The sequence below is a fragment of the Myotis yumanensis genome, unplaced genomic scaffold (assembly GCF_028538775.1).
Source record: "Myotis yumanensis isolate MYYU_CA2020_CCGP unplaced genomic scaffold, mMyoYum1.0.hap1 SCAF_7, whole genome shotgun sequence".
NCBI lineage: Eukaryota > Metazoa > Chordata > Mammalia > Chiroptera > Vespertilionidae > Myotis > Myotis yumanensis.
The window spans coordinates 61773335-61790268 of record NW_027223758.1 but is presented as its reverse complement, the minus strand read 5'-3'; the positions used below and the strand labels follow the sequence as shown (position 1 = coordinate 61790268).

The following is a 16934-nucleotide window of genomic DNA, read 5'->3' as shown; positions in this document are numbered from 1 at the left end:
GGCTATCGTTTAACCTGGCTGTGTGTCAGGCAGTCTGAATCTCAGCCTGAACAATGAGTGTGATGAACTGCAAGAATTAAAGTTTTTCCAGAACTCTGGAATTCTAGGCTCTGGGAAGAGTGGGATTGCTGAGAAAACCAGTTCAGGATCAATATACGGTTTGGGGTCTTTTAAATGAGAAGATGCAGCATTCTGGCCAACTTCCTGCTGCCTGGGTGGACACCTGGCTTGTTATCTTCCTTTTGGCACCTGTTCTGGGGTGTGATTACATATTCTAGACAGAATAATTTCTCAGAGCAGCAGAAAGGCTGCCCTTGATTCTCCAGGGACTTGGAGGGTAACAAAAACAGGTGCAGAAAACAAATAAGCCATTTAATGTTGTCATGGCCTGTTCTTTGGGAGAACTTAACCATCATTATGTAGCCTATGAAGCATCCTTCAGAGGGCAAGGGAATCACAAGAAGGTGACCTGCTAGCAACTGCCTGTTTAAAGAAAAAGCTCAACAAAGGCTCCTTTCACAAAGGTCCACAGATTTTGGGTTTAAAATAATGATAAGAATTTGTTGTTGCTGACCCTTCTATACCTACAGTTCAGTGCTGTTCCCTTGAAACCTTGGAAACCTTCCTGCCAAAGACAAAACCTAGCTACATAAAATTCACTGGTTTTCCATGATTCTCTTGGGTGAATCCAGGCTGTCTTGAGATACCCAAATTATTGCTTGCTCAAGTCAATTCAATAATAAAAAAAACCCCATAGGGGTGCATATCTCCTTAATAATGAGGGGTTTCATGTTCTTTTGCTCTGGTGGGAGGTTGTGCCCTGAGGAGTCTGGAAAAAGGGGATTACAGTAAATCCTTGATTTTGAAGACCTCGATTTAGCAGGCTTCATATATAATGGACAAAATTTCTGATCCATATGTCATATGTGAAAATTAACACCCTGTTAATTTTAAAATGCTTTGAGCCAAGATATGCTTATAATTGAATTAAAAGGTTGTTTTTTTGTTATTTATTCACTGTTATTTTTAACAAATTTTAGTGAGTAGGCCATATGTTGGAAAAGATACTATAGTAATTTCGCTGATATAAATATTACATAGCTACAACTGTAGTCTACATATTTAAATCCAAGAGTCACCGTTTGTAAACAATGTTCAAGTGATTAGCACATGATCACATGGCATCTGGGGCAGTAATTGGTTCTATTGCCTCTGGCATGACTTTCTGCAGCAGTTTTAACACTGGCCCGCAGATGTTCCTACAGGCACTAAGCGACTACCCAGTGCATTTGTTTACTCCGGGGGACTGGTGAATGCACGCATTTACTAGACCTATTCAGTATAAATTTAAAATCACAGTAATACATATAACTTTTCTGTGAAATTAAACTTTTTGTACATACTTAAATTTAATTACACAAATGTGTTTACATAAGTAAAAATAGGTAAACTAATTTGTCAATATTTTAGCATCTCATTCGGAAACTTTGTTATGGAACAGACTTTAGGCTTTAAAGGATACCCCCTCGCCCGAATTAGTTCGTTATATCAAGGTTGTACCGTACTCTGACATTCCAAAGGCATGTTATGTTAGATGCAAAAATGACAATAGACAGGTTTACTTAAGGTAAGGATTGACATTTGTCACGGAGGATAGCAGCCTAGGATATGACTAGTTGCCATGACTTGCTTTTAGTTAGGACGTTTTAATTTTAGATCATCCTATGTAGTTACTTTAGGTTTCTGAGTTTGTAAGGCCCTCCATGCAGGCCTCCCCTTAGCTTATCAGATTTAGTATGTGGCCTTTTTTATGTCCACACCTTTGGATCAATACCATGTACTATAGGCAAAACCCTCTGATAGGAGATGTGGGGACAGAGAAGCCTTTGAAGTGAAATCTCAACCCTCAAAGAACCAAAGAGAGAGAAACCCAAATACCTAAGAATATGTGTATGAGTGAAAGACCACATTAGCTTATTAATGGTTACAAGTAAGTCCATGGGAATCCAGTGGGGGAGGGGAGGCGCTGGGCGTGAAGGAGGGGCCTCTCAGTGGGCAGAGATAGAGCAGGCTGAACACATGCAGGTGGTATTTGGGGGTCGGAGGCAAGAGGAGCAGTCAGCCTCCCTTAGAACATGTAAACAGTTTTCAAGGTATGTTCACATGACTGTTGTTAAAAATCATGATTAAAAAGATGTGATGAGAAAGAGTAAGAAAGCAGGAGAATGAGACAAGGAGAGAAAGAGGTCTTATGAGTGATGTGTTTTTATGTTAATTATCCCAAACCAACTGACTTGCGGGGGCTGCCCCCTTCCCTACGGTCACTTCACCTCAGGTTGGTTCTAAATATTATCCCCGAGGGAGCCTCTGAGGCAGAGGGGATGGCCTTGGAGTGGTGAGAAAGATCAACGAAGTCCTGGGGCAGAAAGATGCCAAGAATGTGCAGACAATATTGACTAGTTCTATTTGGTTGGAGTCTTTGGATTGCAGAAGACAATAGAAAGTAGGCCTGGAAAGAGAAATAGGCATCTGGTTTTAGAAAACCTGAAATTTCAGCATAAGGACTTTGGACTTTTATCAGTGGACAAAGCAAAGTTTTGATTTAAGGGGATAATATAATCAAAATACCAGTAGTGCTTTAAGAATAGGAACGCCCTGAATATATTTAAGAGTTTATTTACAGATTAACTACTGGGCAGAAAATTCTGGCTAAGCAGGGAGGAGGTACTACTAGGACCCTTATTGATCAACTGCTCACTTGGCATTGATCACCTACTCCTTTGAACTATAATTACTCTCCATGTGTGCCCAGGGCTATGGCCAGATAACTAGATTACAAACTTACTAGTCAGTGAATAAATAGTGCATAGTAACTGCTCAGGACATCTTCCTTATCAGAAATGGTAATGAAACAGGATATTATAATGGAAACAAAGGGGGAAAGGACCAGTTTTGAGAACCCTTGATTTGGACTCAGCTTTAAGGGAGTATCTATTAAGCTGGAAAAATTTGTGCAGAACTGCATGGATTTGTGCATAATTTGTACTTGAGACAATATATGTGGAAAGTTATATCTGTTTCTTTTAATATACACTAAATTATTATTATATTTCTAAGCCGATAAAATACATTTAAAAATTTGATCATGAATAAACACCACCACCACAACAAATACATAAATCTTCTGATAGGTCATAAATCAATGTAAATTTTCTCTGTTTGCCAGAGTAATTACAGTGATTCTCAAATGACCAACTTGGACAATAAAGACTTGTTATGGGGCCAAAGTCTGCATCCATTAAAACAGACATTCCTATCCAATTTTTATCTTTCCTCTGAGTGCCCCAATAGCTCAGGTTGTACTAGATGTAGTTCTTCATATCTCCAGCACACACATTACCTATTTGGCAAGTATTTTGAAACCTGGGAATGCCAGCCAAAAGTTAGCCATTAACTAACCAAGATAAATCTTATTCTGTTGATGAAATGCAGACAAAGTATGTAACATTTAAGTAAAATAAAGCAGTTAAGGTCATCAAGGAACTCTTACAGGAGTAAGAAATTTAATATCAGTTGTTATTTCCTCCCTCAGGTGAGGCAACTCTTTCCTGAACCTCAGATGTGAAGTACATTCCCTGATTCGTTTCTAAATGTTTCTTACATTTTCTCTGTTGAGAAAAAATGTGGGTTGGCACTAACTCAGGTCAGACACTTCATAGGTGAGCAAAGTAAAAGAAAAAAAAACATGTCAGTGTCATAGTAAGAAATGTCTAATGTGTTAAATGTATCCTATATTACTATTCGCATATCTATTTTGTGTTGACAGGTGACTTGCCAAAGAGACCACCGGAAACACTCGTTGGCCAAGCAAAGCTAAGTGTGTTAGACCTGCAGCTGGCCAGCACAGCACTGCATTGTCACTCTTGGTAGTTGTCTCAAAACAAAGAAGTTAGAAAGGGTATTTGGAGGGTGTGACAGCCTCGACTGAATGATTTTAAGGTGTGTCCCGAAAGGCAAGGAATAGGATGAGATTGGGCAAAGTTTAAGACCTCATAGCTCTGAATCTTTTCCAAACTGAAAGCCTTTGCAAATACACATCCCTAGAACCAGGAGAAGTGGGGGTGGGGGGCGGGGGCAGCTCCTCAGGGCACCAGTTGCCTTACAGAGGAGGGGCCTCTGCAGCACCTGCTGGCTCAACGTGAGTACTAGACCTCACCAGGGAGGGTAGCCCCCTTTTGGGCCTAGAGTGTGCAGAGGGCACTGTAGAACCACCCTCCTCAGGGCTTTCCACCTAGATGTCGCTGTCCCACATTTCGAGATCCCAGGTTTTCCCCACCTGGGCCCCGGCCTGTGCAGGGCAGACCTGCCGTGGCTGAGCCTTGAAAGCTCTCTGGAGCTCCTGGGCTCTAACAATGCGGTCTTCAGTCTGCGTCTGGGCTGTGTCTATCCTTTCTCTGTCAGAGATAAAGGCCCCTTTGTGAACTATCACAGAGACCCTATGTTAACAGGCTCGTTAGTCTTCTGGGCATCAAATCATCTTAGCAGCATCCAGCCCACACTACCATTTTTGTAGGCATTTTTGACCTGTGTTTTTAAAATGCCTGCATCATACCACAGCATTTCCCATCCACCAGAACATTGTCCAGGTCGCTACTGGTGAAATTTTTAGCAACTGAGCTACTACATTACACCAGGGACTCTCTTGGACTGTCGACCAAGTTCCTCACCTGCCGGTAGACGGTTGGGCTAGTCCCACATCCCCATCTTACTGCCTGTTTTCTCAAACCGTTCCTGTCCCTGCTTGCATTATTCTGGGTCCTGCAAGAAGCAGATGCCATTACAGGGTTAATTGCGCAAGAAACTTATTAGGGGAAAGGCCTGTGAATGGTAATGGGGAGGGAGCTGTGAGAGAAAGAGCCACCAGACTGCAATACAGGTGTGAGCACAAGTGGAGGGAGGACGGAGGGAGGTGGATGGAAGCTTCCAGACTATTTTGAAGTTCTCAGGGGAATTCAGCAAGGCTGGTGCCAAATCCTGAGCTAGAATTGCCCATTAGATTCACTTCGGGTCCCGCTGGGCTCAGTCTGTCAGTTATGGGCAGACAGCAGGTCTGGAAAACTAAGGCCTGGGTGCAAACTCAGCAGTGGATTTCACAGATGAGCATCTGGGTCCCTCACTCAGTCACACTCTGGGCAGCTGGAGGTGTGAGAGATGCTCCCCATAGCATGCGCGTGCGCGTACACACAGATACACAGACACACAGATACACACAGACACACACACACACACACACACACACAACAGTCTCACAGTGGACAGAGGGATATGCACGAAAGTTTTTCTTTTGATTTTTTGCTATCATTTAAACATCAATTTTATCTGAGTAAAAAGCATAAGGTTTAAGTTTTTATAATGTACTCTACAATTGCTAAGTTGGAATTTAAATCTGATTAAATGCCCTAGTTTCAAATTTAATTTTGGGGGAAAATGTGCATGTGATTAATTTAAAATATTAAAATTTTCTTAGCTGAATGATCAAAGGACTCTACAACCTATCCCAAACTACATTGTTAGGTTTCTCATTGCATTTCCCACTGAAATCTACATGATCTTACTTGGGATCCCTGCCCACATCATTCACTTTTTTGACTCTTTACCTTTGCTTTGAGTTCATTTTCCTTTCATTCCCCACAAAGCAACATCCTGCTAATTATTCAAAATCCAGGTGAAATATTACTCTCTTGCTTTCCTGTTCCTGATTTGGAGTGAGTCACCTCTTACTAGGGCTGTAAGATTCCCTAGTAAGAGCGAGTGTCCACTCGTGCCTGGAATTGTGGTGGCCACTCTCATTTCTCTGTGTTATCCTCACATCAACCTGGCAAAGCAAATGCTATTATCCTTATGTTTACATAGTTTGTTTGTTTATTTATTTAGAAGTGAACATACCATGATTTTATTGTCATGTAATCAAACAAAATATGAAGCTTAGAACTGGATCACTTGACCCTTTCTCTTCTTATCTCTTCCCAATTCAAAATGCTTGCATCTCTTAATAGCCAGCATTCTCTTAGATCTGCAATTAGGCTCAACGCATTCAAGCCTCAGCACAATCTTCTTTGTAGTTTTAGCTTTTTTTCAGAAAATCGGGTTAGTCTGCCCACCATAGCCACTTCGCTTCCTGTCACAACGCCGCTTTCCCTGTGCACACAGAGAATCCTGGCCCTTCCTGTACTGTGTTACTTTGTGGGGTTGATGCTTGCCACACTTCTTACAGAAAGTTCGGCGGGTTTTAGGAACGTTCACCATGTCTGTGAGAGCTATCAGCAGGGAAAGGAAGATGATAGGCCGAAAACGGAAGTATATAGGAGGTTCCTTCTATTTATTTTTTAGGATGTGTAACCAATTAGTGGTTTAAAACAACATGCATTTACTATATCAGTTTCTGTGGGGAAGCCTGGGTCCCAGGTACCAGAAGGAAGCCGGTGCCGGCAACCAGGGGAAGGAAGGCCTACTCTCATACGAATTTCGTGCATCAGGCCTCTAGTATATAAAATACTAGAAAATAAAAATATTAATTATAAAATTAAAATATCATATATATTTCCTCTGCTCTGAAAGTGTTATACACCAGAGCCCCTTGGCCCCACCACACACTGGGATCACCAGGCTTCGTGGGATCACAGAGCTGCCTCTGCTCTTATATATCTCTTTGGTCACCTCACTTGCCAGATGATCATTTCAAACATTACCTCTCCTCGGTCTCAGATGCCCACTCCTCTGCCATCTTGGCAGATGACTAAGCATCCCACTTCATGGAGAGAATAGAAGCCACCAGATGGATATGCCCTTGTCTGTCTGCTGCCATCTCTGCAAACCTCCTTTAAACTTCATTCTGATCTTTCTCCAGAGTGAATCCAACCTTCCTCCAAGTACAGGTCCACTCCCCACCTGTGCTCTGGGCACCGCCTGCCCCCACCCCTCCCTCCATCTCAGAAACGGCATACCCTGGAGCATTCTTGTTTTTCTTCCTTGCATTATTCCTTTTATCTTTTATATTCAACTATTCTCTCCCAAAGGGCTCTTTGCAATCAGTTTTTAAATATCTGCACATCAAACCAATCCAAGTCAGAAGAAAGGAAACCCTCTTCTCTCCCCCAACCCCCAAAGCTGCTGCCACTCTCTTTCCACTTCTTCACAGCCAACTTTCTCAAAATTCTTGATTGGTTTTGCTGGCCTCATTTCCTTCCTGTGCATTCACTCTTCAACACTCCAATTCTGTGAAGGCACTGGTTCAGCTCTTGTTTGGGTAACGAGTGATCACTGCATTCAAGAAATGCTTTTCAGTTTTCATTGCACTTGTTGTTGTCTCAGCATCATCTGACACCACTAACCTAACCACGCCTCCCGCCTTCTGTGCAAGATACAGTGGGTTGGCTCCTGCCACATTCATTCCACTCTCCTCTTTGCATACCTTCTTGGCAGAGAGAAGAAAGCTACAAACAACATTTTCCATATTCCCTTGCCACCGTTTCCAGGTGAGATTTAGGTTTCACCAATCAGATGCTCTCTCAGCCGAGTGCCCTTTGAAACTAGACAGGTGGGGCTGGAGGCATCAGTTGTGCTGGTGGAGGCAGGAAGGTGTGGACACCAGCAGCTGGGTATGGCTTCCCCATTGGCAGGTCCTTGGCAATGTGGGCAGGGTCCTTTGGAGGACTGACTCTGCAGTGTGGTTTGTGGAGTTATTTCTGAAAGTTCAGTTTAGAGTCTGTTTCCTTGCCTTTCCCTACAGTTATTTAAGTTGCCTTAGACTTTTAAGAAAACTCTTTTATTTATATTAGCTAGCATGGATTCTGTTGTGTAAGACTAAAACCATTGCCAAAATAACGAGTTTCTTTTTTTTTTTAAGCTGATGAATCATGTATTTGGACAAGACAAAAAACATCTCCACATTGTTTCCTTTTATACAGAAAGTGGAGCATTTCAAATATATTAGTTTTTTCCCTCTTTTCAACACAATTCATTTCAATCTGGTTCCAGGGACTGTTTCTCATTTTAGGATTCACATTTAAGTAACACAGATGCCCCCATTACAGCCACAAGAGCATACTTTGAACTTTATATAGTCATCCATTATTACGGTGACCATAGCAACATATGTTTAACAACCCTCTGGCTCTTCCCACCATGTCCTTCTTTTTAAGTCAGTCCTTGCCTTGTTTGTACAAGTGTCTATCATCAACTGCGTTGTTATCTTCTTCTGTTAGAACTGTGATGTCTCCATTATCTTTTTCATGAACTTTGATTACTCTGAGAACTATTGGAATGTCTCAGCCTTCAAATTTATTTATTTAAAAAATATTTTTATTGATTTCAGAGAGAAAGGGAGAGGGAGAGGGAGCTAAACATCAATGATGAGAGAATCATTGATTTTTTGCCTCCTGCTCGCCCCACACCGGGGATCGAGACTGTGACCGGGGCATGTGCCCTGACCAGGAATCAAACTGTGAATCTCCTGGTTCATGGGTCAACGCTCAACCACTGAGCCACACTGGTCGGGTTCATCCTTCAACTTTAAAAACAACTATTTTACCAGCTCTCATAGGGGCTTCCGGGAAATTTGTTAAGAACAGAAGGTCTACCCTGTGAAAGGCTGGCTCCACCCTGCCACAGAGTACCCCCATCAGGCTCCTGCCTCCAGGGAGGACTACCCATCACGATTCTCCTCTTCCTTGTGCCTCATGGCTCCTCCTCCTGTTTCCATTCAGCCACTGCAAGAAGCAGTTCCTGGGGATCCCTCTTAGCCTCCTTCGTCTTCTTGCCCTTCCCCGTCCTTTGACACCCTTATCCATGTGCTCTCAGTCCCTGTATAAAATGATGCACAGTTGACATGTCCAGCCAAACCCCTTTTCAGTGTATAACAAAGGTATTAGTGTTTTTATTGCTCTTATGACAAATTATCACAAATCTAGTGGTTAGAACAATATCCCCTTCTTATCTCACAGTTCTGTAGGTTAGAAATGCAGGTACAGCATGGCTCAGCAGGATCTTCTACTTAGAAGGAAAGGCCGAAATCAAGGAGCAGCTGAGTAACAATCCTTTTGGAGGCTTGAGGAATGAACCCACTTCTGGCTTGTTCGGGTTGTTGGTAGAATTCAGTTCCTTGAGGTTGTAGTGCTGAGGTCCCTGTTTCCCTGCGGTCTGCTGGGAGCCTCTCTCAGTTCCCTAAGGCTCCCTGCATTCCTCGTCATCTGCTCTCCCCCTCTTCAAACCAGCAACAGTGTGTTGAGAACTTCTCATGCCTTGAATCTCTGGCTTCTTCTTCAGCCTCATTTTTTTTCTGATTGCAGTCAGGGAAAATTCTCTGCATTTTTTCTTTTTTCTTTTGGCATTTATTTTATTTTTTATTTTTTTACTGAGATAAAATTCACATAGCATAAAATTCCTCATGTTAAACTATACAATTCAGTGGATTTTGCTATATTCACAATATTGTGCAACCATTACCACTACCCAATTCCAGAATGTTTCCATCATCCCCAAAGGAAAGCAGGTACCTATTAGAAGTCACTGCCAATTCTTCCCTCTTGCTGTTCCCTGGCACCCACTAATTTGCTTTCTGTCTCTATGTGTTTGCTTATTGTGGACACTTCATATAAATGGAGTCATATAATGTGTGATCTTTTGTTCCTGGCTTCTTTCACTCAGTAGGTTTCACCCATGTTGTATCACGTATTAGCTCTTCATTCCTTTTCATGGCTAAATAATATTCCATTGTATGAATGTACCACATTTGCCTATACATTCATCAATTGATGAATACTTCCATTGCCTAGACCAGTGGTCGGCAAACCGAGGCTCGCGAGCCACATGCGGCTCTTTGACCCCTTTAGTGTGGCTCTTCCACAAAATACCACGTGCAGGTGTGCACGTACAGTGCGAAGTTGACTTAAAACTTTAAGTAAAGTTTATTAAGTTAGTTTTAGGGAATGTTTTGGAGTGAAAGAAGATGTAGTGTCGAGGATTGAGAAAGGTATGTTGAGATGGTTTGGACATATAGAGAGGATGAACGAAAGGAGATAGACGAAACAAGTATACAAGATGAGTGTGGATGGGAGAGTTGGAAGGGGTCAACCTCAGCGAATATACCTCAATCAGATTGAGGAGTTTTTTAGCAAAGGCCAGCTTAGGAGTACCCTAATTAAGTTAATAACAATGTACCTACCTATATAGTTTAAGTTTAAAAAATTTGGCTCTCAAAAAAAATTTCAATTGTTGTACTGTTGATATTTGGCTCTGTTGACTAATGAGTTTGCCTACCACTGGCCTAGACCTTTGGATACTGTGAATAATGCTGCTATGAACATTTGTGCACAAGCTTTTGTATAAACATATGTTTTCATTTCTCTTGGGTGTATGCCTAGGAGTAGAATTGCTGGGTTATATGGTAACTTCATGTTTAACTTTTTATGGAATTGGCAAAATATTGTCCACAGTAGTTGTACCATTTTACACTCCTACCAGTGATGTATAAGGATTCCAGTTTCTCCACATCCTCGCCAATACTTGTTACTCCCCTTGCCCTTAATGTAGTCATCCTATTGGTGTTTCATTGTGTACTTAATTTGCATTTCTCTAGAGATTAATAATATTGAACATGGTTTAATGTACTTATTGATCTTCTTTGGAGAAATGTCTATTCAAGTCCTTTGCCCTACTTTTAATTTGGTTTTTGGCTTTTTATTGTTGAACTAGAGGCCTGATGCACGAAATTTGTGCAAGAGGCTTGGCCCTTGCAGCCACAGTGGCTTGCCGTGGCCCTAGCAGCCCCGGTTTCATCCAGAAGGTCGTTCTGCTGTAGGGTCTAATTAGCATATTATGCTTTTATTATTATAGATAGTAAGAGTTCTTTATATATTCAGGATACTAGACCCTTATCAGGCAAATATTTTCCCCGTTGTTTTCACTTCCTTGATAGAGTACTATAATGTACAAAGATTTTTAACTTTAATTAAATCAATTTAATCTTTTTTTGGTTGCTTGTGTTTTTGGTGTGTCATGCTTAAGAAATCTCTCTGCCTTTAGTTAGGGCTTATGTAATTATGTAGAGCTCACATGGATCATCTAAGACTATTCCTTAACGATCCTAACCTTCCTCACATTTGCAAAGTCCCTTTGCCAGGTAAGGTAACGTATTCTCAGGATCCAGGGATCAGGATGTGGATATCTTTGGGATGGGGGCATTCTGCCTGCCACAATCAACACCTTAACACCTTCTTTCAGGTGTCTCAAGCCCTTCACATTCAACACATTCCCATTCTGTCCTTGCCTGGTGTTCATTATCCAGTGAAGAATATCACCTATCCATTTCAGAAGACAAAGGATTCAAAGTCATCCTTGAAATATCCTCCTTCCTCACTTTTTACATCTTGTTCATTGCCTACTCTTCTGATTTTTACCTCCTAAATTTCACTCATATATGTCCATTTTCTCCACTTCCACCAATCTCATCTACCTCTTTCTTTTCTTTTCTTTTTTTCACTTTTTATAAATAAAAGATGTTACTGAAAGTGTAACATCTCTAAAGCCTTCTGAGCGTGCTTGATACATAGTCAGCTTTCAGTAAACTGCTGCTACTTCTAGTACAGGTAGAGACAACATTTCTTAACATTGACTGTGAGTCCCTGTGTGGCTTGATCCCGCCCTCTCTCTCTCAAACTTCATCTGCCAGGGTGCCCCCTTGCTCTCTGTGCTCACCTTTCTCCAGGTCCTCACACTCTCTGTGTTCCTCCCACCCTGTGACCTCAGCCTGCACCTTACTTCTCTTTCCCCTTCTTTACATCTCAGTGTGAGTGCGACTTCCTCTGAGAATTCCTCCTTTTCTCCTTGACTAGACCAACTGTCTTGGGCTCACACAGCATGGAGCATGGGTGCTTGTCACAGTTGCAATTTTGCATATGTTAGTGTAATTCTTTGATTTATGGCATTCTCCCTCACTAGGCTTGAAGCTCACCAAATACCTCTGCCATCTAGCACAGGGCTTGCCATGAACTAGCTGCTCAGTAAATATTTGTTGAATAAATGTGTGACCTATAGAATCCAAAAACATTGGGCCCATAGAGTGACCACTTGGTCTACCCTTTTATGATGTGGAAATAAATGAAGCCTACTAAGGTGAAAAACAAGCAGAGGCCATTACTCAGAGCTTGCAAGGAAGTCAGTCACTATCACTCCTTTTGTCAGAAACTCAAGGGCAGGCAGAGGCGTGAAAAAGCGTTTTAGCGAAATAAAGGGAAGGTTTCAAGGTGTGCCCTGACGAGAGGCTATGGGCATGGGAATGCTACCGGGGGCTAATAGAAGCGGAGCATCCTATATAATCGGTTAGAAGTGCATATTGGCTTTCTCTGGTTGGTCCTAAATAGGAAGCAGGCACAAAAATCAGAAAAGCTGTCAGTTATTAATCAAGTCCTGGCCATTTGGGGGCCAAAATTGTTACAGAGGTTATTGTTTGGCTTCCTGGACTGTTGGCTAGAGGTAGCGGTCTCACTTCCTATAGGTCTAACCTTGTAGTTGATAGTGTGTTGGCTTCCTGAGCTGGTTATTATATATAATGGGTTGTTTCCTGGGCTAGTTGCTGCAGATTTGGGTCAGAACTCTATTTTTATATATGGTCTGGCCATTGTCCATTTGTATACGCAGATTCTCACTCATATTATAATAAAGGGCATCTAGGAGTGTTAAGAGACTTGCCCAATTTCACAAAGCTTGTTAAGAACATCTATCTAGTGATGTATATCTTACCCTTCTACCCTTCCCACTCACATAAAAAGCAGTCTATGCCTGTGATGCAAATAACATATTTCTGTACTGTAATATATGAGCTAAGGACTGAGGGTCTCTTCAAATATTCTTAAGGAGCTTGAAGAGGGACTATAAAATAAGTTTTGAATTGAGGGTGATAATATGGCATTTAGTCTTACTGTTATGAAAAGCTCTGTATCTTCCCTTGACAAGCAAGTTAGCTTCCATTTTACCCTGGTGTGGTAGTAGGGTTCAGATTATTCATTTAAGTGTGGTTTTCCTTAAAGCATTTAAGACCTGAGTTGGCGGATGCAGAGGGGAGTGTTGACATACGTGACGCTTAGGAAGATAATTGTGTTGAGATGGGAATGGAGAACTATAATTTGTAGACCCAGGAAAAGGATCACTTTTAGTTTCAAGGAAATTTCTCAAGGAAGCTCTTGTTTGGAATTAGGCTGACTGAGAGATGAGTACATTGTAAATCTCAAACCCTGCGATTATCAACAGAATACAAGTGGCTTCTCAGTAGCCCCTGTGGAGTGAGTCCCCTGTGTGAGCCACATCACTAAACATACCTGCAGTCTGTGTTGTCGAGCTCAGGAGTGGTAAAGGTGTGGTGGAAAGAGGCCCTGGAGCAATTCTCCCTTCAGGAGTGTGCCTCGGACACGGTTAAGCCACCGCTGATGACTTTGGCCTGAAATGGCTTGTACTAATGTTTTCCTTCAGAGATTCAATGCATTTCTAGCCTTTCTCAGCCCCTCCTAGGATAGTTCAATTGCTTAAAGTTACTATAACATCCTGACCAGTGTAATAAGTAAACCCACTTACTTATTACAGCTTAAAGAATCCAACTATTTCCAAACTTCATGAATGTGCCCAAATAAAAATGTTTTTGAATATTTAAATCCAGCAAATTATTAATTGAACATATATAAACTCAGGTTTTTTAGAGTCTTTATAATCACACTGTAAACGGACATATTTCACTAATTTTGATTTAGTGCCTTTGATGAAAATGCTTAGGTCGCCAATATAACATATATAGCAAAGTGACAAAAATTCTCAATTCATATTTCACTAAGTTGATGTTTGTGTGATTTAGTGGTGGGTGAGGTCAAGTTTATATTTGAACTGTTTTTGGGGGAAGGGATTACCTAAGCAAGTAGTGGAATGATTGTGAAACAAGATGTTTCTAGAAGATGTTACTTTCAGACGATGTTGTCATGCTGTGGTCTTGGCCAGTCAGAGAATGGAGTCATCTGACCCGCCTTTCCTGGGAATAGCCCAGCCGATAGCATAGGTTTAAACTGGCCGTTGAACCTGCCTGTCACCTTGTCACCCTTGGCCAGGTTCATCTGGATGGACGCGGGGTCCTTGGTTGATGATGTGGTCTCAAAGAACTTCTGACTAGAGAGCATCACAGATATGAGAATTGTCACAAATAAATAGTGACCCCCCCCCCCAAAATGTTACTTTCATGCATCAGGGACGTATTCTTTTACTGTGAATAATTGTCCTAACTGTAAATCATTCTACCTACACATTACAGCAGGTTCTCTCAATTATGCAACATTTGGTTAGCCACCCCAAAGTTATTGTTTGTACTGAAAAAAAATCGACTTTTCATTAAAAATAAAAGGAAAAACCATATAGAACAAAGACTATATACACTGCACCTCCAAAATAAAATACATTGCAAGAAGCATGAATTTTCTGGTTTCTATAATTGAAAGATAAACTGAGGCATACTAAAAATTTAATTAAGAGTTTATTCAAGCAAAAATCTGTTTGAATGGGGCAGCTCCCAACTGGAAGTGGTTAGAGCTCTGCCAGTAGGAGCCAGGGGAAAGACCTGTAGAGAAAGTGCTGAAGCAAAGTAAGGCAATTCTTGATTGGCGATAACTTAAAGCCTACTGGGCTTTTTGTGACTGGTTGTCCCTAGAGTTTTGACTTTATAACCTTGAGGCATTTGCAGGCTTTGATTTTGGTTTGCTAAGATAGGCTGCTAAGGCTTTGGAGCCACCCCAGTCCAATGGTCTCCTTGTTTGATTAATTGAACAGTGTGCAGGTCTAGTTGGCAGCTTCAGATGTGACTTCTGGTGTACCTGATAGAGAATACAATCCCATCCTCCCCTCTAAGAGCTCCTCTGGCTGCCTCCGGCTCACACCAGTGGCAATAGCTGCCATCAGGGTTGGAGGAAGCCTCCTCGCTGCTCCTTGGAGGACACTTCTGGAAGGAGGGAAGTTTCAAGGAGAAAGGCTGAAGTAGACTCATCCTCCGTTTCTCTAGCTGAGTACTTGTCTGTAAGTCGAATCTCTTGGACAACCACAGGCCCCATATGATCTCCTGGATGAGACAGAGGTTAGGGTCCTGCCACTGGGCCAGAACATTGCCCAACTCACCTTCAGTGTATCTGTTCTCCAGAGAAGGCCACACTCTTGTTTCTTAAGGAGAATGCTTCTCTGATGCCTGAAAATAACATCTTTTTTTTTTTTCTGGGGGGGGGGGGGGGCAGCAGGGGTTCACTGTTTATTTATGACAAATTTCACGTCTGTGATGCTCTCCACTCAGAAGTTCTTTGAGACCATATCATCATCAGTGCCGAGGACCCCCGCCCATCCAGGTGAACGTGGCCGAGGTTGACAAGGTGCCTCCCAGCTCCCAGTCTGACTCTTTGTTCCTTCTTCCTTCGCTCTGCTGAGGAGTAAGGCATCCCAGGTCAACACTCCCTCTTCACTTTATACCTTCTGAAGTTTTACAAAACCGAAACAGTTCACCCACCAAGCCCTAGCAGAGCCAAACACTAAACACCGAGAATTGCAGTGGAGAAATATTGGCTATTTTATTATGAATGGTGCCAGCCAGGAGATTGGGAAGCTAATGATCATGTGTAGGTTACAGATTATTTAGGACAAAAGTCACATGATACCATGAGTTAGGGGGTTTGGGGGTCCTGCCAGGAGCTGATTGGGTGGAGGTGAGGTAAGGGTAATAAAACATTTTTTCAATCTTGGACAGTTCTGATGTCTGTTCCAGTGTCCCTCTGTCTGGTCTCATGGGAAAGTAACCAGGGAGTCATTCCACCTTAGGGCTCAGGGACTGAAACATAAATTAGGTCATGCTGTCTTTAGCCTGTCAGAGATCAGACCCTTCGGCCATAGTCAGGTCCAGGCTACTGCCCTCTGCTGCCTCCGGGGTTGCTGATTACCCAGGTGAAAGGCTGGGTCTCTGAGGGGTATAAAGAGAGAGATGATTCCTAGAGCTAGGATTTAAAGCTAAATTTCATCAAAATTCCAAGGACTTTCAGTTTCAGAAATCCTTTTCCTTTAAGCCTTTTTCTCTACCAGCATTCCCCCCTCCCCTCTTCCCTGCGCTAGTCTTTCACACCCAGATGAAACCCCAGAACTCTGGGCTGGTTCTGTGTCTTGCAAATTTTGCTGCTTCAAGTGTTTGCAGACATTCAAAGGCTTATTTCTCAGCTCAGGAGACTGGTGAGGACTGCAACCACACTTATTTGTGGAGTTTGTGTGTTTGGTTTTCTAACCTTGAAATGAATAAATTTATTTTCTCTAACACTTGCTACTCAAAGTGTCTTCATAAATGAGCAGTATTGGCCTGTTTAACCCCAGAGTGTGTTAGAAATGCCAATCATCAAACATCATGCAATTAGAATTTGCATTTTCACAAGATCCCGGGTAATTCATATGCACATTGAAGTTCCAGACACTCCACTCTAAACAACCAGATGAGGTCATGTCCCCTGTGACATGGTAGAGACATGAGGCAGGAAGTAGATCAAGGCAGAATTTCTAAGCCTGCACCCTTTAAAGAAATTGCACATCCCACCCCTTGCTGAATTGCACCCCTATAAGGCCATGGGCTTCAGTCTCAGGAAACTATTCCTAGAATCTCAGCATCTAGGAAACTTTGGGTTGTGGGTTTGTTGGTTGGAACAAGAACTGACTTCAATGCTCTCATGTTGAAACATTTCTTCGAATTAGTCCTTAGTCTGCAAATGCTTGGTCCAGCAAACATTTAATTCTGATAAGCATCAGGTGGCCCTCAGTGTCCATAGCACACCCTCCTTCCCCGTGATCCAGGTTCTGTGGAACTGTTTTACAATTCTGTGTGGTGT

The 16934-nt window shown here is 42.1% G+C and overlaps 1 pseudogene; it reads right to left on the bottom strand.

The window, feature by feature from the left end:
- Nucleotides 1-5985: 5985 nt before the first annotated feature.
- Nucleotides 5986-6338, bottom strand: LOC139014615 (large ribosomal subunit protein eL42-like; annotated as a pseudogene).
- Nucleotides 6339-16934: the final 10596 nt, after the last annotated feature.